Source organism: Nanorana parkeri, unplaced genomic scaffold (genome assembly GCF_000935625.1).
Source record: "Nanorana parkeri isolate BGI_ZX_2015 unplaced genomic scaffold, ASM93562v1 scaffold371, whole genome shotgun sequence".
Lineage (NCBI taxonomy): Eukaryota > Metazoa > Chordata > Amphibia > Anura > Dicroglossidae > Nanorana > Nanorana parkeri.
Window position 1 is genome coordinate 1141800 of NW_017306639.1, and position 2448 is coordinate 1144247.

Consider the following 2448-nt stretch of genomic DNA (forward strand, 5'->3'; position numbering starts at 1 on the left):
GAACCCGACTTGACAAAGGGGTCTGTGCCTTGAGATGTTGTCCTCCCCCCCTCCCCCTCCTGCGGGTGTCCTCCTGTAGTTACCGCTATCTGTACTCTCCGGCATAATGTTTATGTAGCCCAAACGCCGCCCAGCTGCTATCATCTACTCCAGAGGTTCCCAAACTTTATTTTTATCTTTGCGCCACCCCCTCCCCCAATCAGTCGCTCTAACAGTGGGAGGGGCTTACATGGGTATCATTAATTAAAACCTGAGCCTACGCTGCTCTGGGACAGGAGTGTGTAGTGCACAGAGTGCGGGATTCAGGAGTGCATAATGCTCTGGATGCAGTGGGGCAGTAGTAAGTAACCCACAGAGTGCAGGGGTAAGGATTAAATTGTACACAGGGTGCAGGGGTAAGGATTAAATTGTACATAGGGTGCAGGGGTAAGGAGTAAATTGTACACAGGGTGCAGGGGTAAGGAGTACATTGTACACAGGGTGCAGGGGTAAGGAGTAAATTGTACACAGGGTGCAGGGGTTAGGAGTAAATTGTACACCGGGTGCAGGTGTTAGGAGTAAGTGAGGCACAAGGTGCAGAGGTTAGGAGTAAGTAAGGCAGGGATTACTGCAGGGGTTAGGAGTAAATTGTACACACCGGGTGCAGGGGTCAGGAGTAAGTCACACAGTGCAGAGGTTAGGGGGAAGTAAGAAACAGGGTGCAGGAGTTAGGAGTAAGTAAGGCACAGGGTGCAGGGGTTAGGAGTAAGTAAGGAACAGGGTGCAGGGCTCAGGAGTAAGTAAGAAACAGGGTGCAGGATTTAGGAGTAAGTAAGGAACAGGGTGCAGGGATTAGGAGTAAGTAAGTAACAGGGTGCAGGGGTTAGGAGTAAGTAAGGAACAGGGTGCAGGGGTTAGGAGTAAGTAAGGAACAGGGTGCAGGGATTAGGAGTAAGTAAGAAACAGGGTGCAGGAGTTAGGAGTAAGTAAAAAACAGGGTGCAGGGGTTAGGAGTAAGTAAGAAACAGGGTACAGGAGTTAGGAGTAAGTAAGGAACAGGGTGCAGGGGTTAGGAGTAAGTAAGGCACAGGGTGCAGGGGTTAGGAGTAAGTAAGGAACAGGGTGCAGGGGTTAGGAGTAAGTAAGGTACATGGTGCAGTGGTTAGGAATAAGTAAGAAACAGGGTGCAGGGGTTAGGAGTAAGTAAGGAACAGGGTGCAGAGGTTAGGAGTAAGTAAGGCACAGGGTGCAGGGGTTAGGAGTAAATTGTACACAGGGTGCAGGGGTAAGGAGTAAATTGTACACAGGGTGCAGGGGTAAGGAGTAAATTGTACACAGGGTGCAGGGGTTAGGAGTAAGTAAGGAACAGGGTGCAGGGGTTAGGAGTAAGTAGTGAACAGGGTGCAGGGGTTAGGAGTAAGTAAGACACAGGGTGCAGGGGTTAGGATTAAATTGTGCACAGGGTGCAGTGGTGAGGAGTAAATTGTACACAGGGTGCAGGGGTAAGGAGTACATTGTACACAGGGTGCAGGGGTTAGGAGTAAATTGTACACAGGGTGCAGGGGTTAGGAGTAAGTGAGGCACAAGGTGCAGAGGTTAGGAGTAAGTAAGGCAGGGATTACTGCAGGGGTTAGGAGTAAATTGTACACAGGGTGCAGGGGTTAGGAGTAAATTGTACACAGGGTGCAGGGGTCAGGAGTAAGGCACCCAGTGCAGAGGTTAGGGGGAAGTAAGAAACAGGGTGCAGGGGTTAGGAGTAAGTAAGGCACAGGGTGCAGGGGTTAGGAGTAAGTAAGGAACAGGGTGCAGGGGTTAGGAGTAAGTAAGGTACATGGTGCAGGGGTTAGGAGTAAGTAAGGCACAAGGTGCAGGGGTTAGTAATAAGTAATGCAAAGCGAGCAGGGCTCAGGAGTAAGTAAGGAACAGGGTGCAGGAGTTAGGAGTAAGTAAGGAACAGGGTGCAGGGGTTAGGAGTAAGTAAGGAACAGGGTGCAGGGGTTAGGAGTAAGTAAGGCAGAGGGTGCAGGGGTTAGGAGTAAGTAAGAAACAGGGTGCAGGGGTTAGGAGTAAGTAAGGAACAGAGTGCAGGGGTTAGGAGTAAGTATGGCACAGGGTGCAGGTGTTAGGAGTAAGTAAGGCACAGGGTGCAGGGGTTAGGAGTAAGTAAGGAACAGGGTGCAGGGGTTAGGAGTAAGTAAGGTGCAGGGGTCATGAGTAAGTAAGGTGCAGGGGTCAGGAGTAAGTAAGGTGCAGGGGTCAGGAGTAATTAAGGTGCAGGGGTCAGGAGTAAGTAAGGTGCAGGGGTCAGGAGTAAGTAAGGTGCAGGGGTCAGGAGTAAGTAAGGTGCAGGGGTCAGGACTATGCCATGCACAAGGTGTACAGGTCAGAGAGAGAGAATCACTTACAATAAAATGACCTGAGCTGGGTATACTGAACCTTGCGAGGTGTGCGGGCTGAGGGTGGTGTGTG

The 2448-nt window shown here is 50.6% G+C and overlaps 1 protein-coding gene across 1 annotated transcript in view; it reads left to right on the plus strand.

Moving 5' to 3' along the window:
• Window positions 1–2448, plus strand: part of LOC108789042 (1-phosphatidylinositol 4,5-bisphosphate phosphodiesterase gamma-1-like) — an 83161-nt gene that overhangs the window by 26101 nt on the left and 54612 nt on the right. The window lies entirely within an intron of this gene.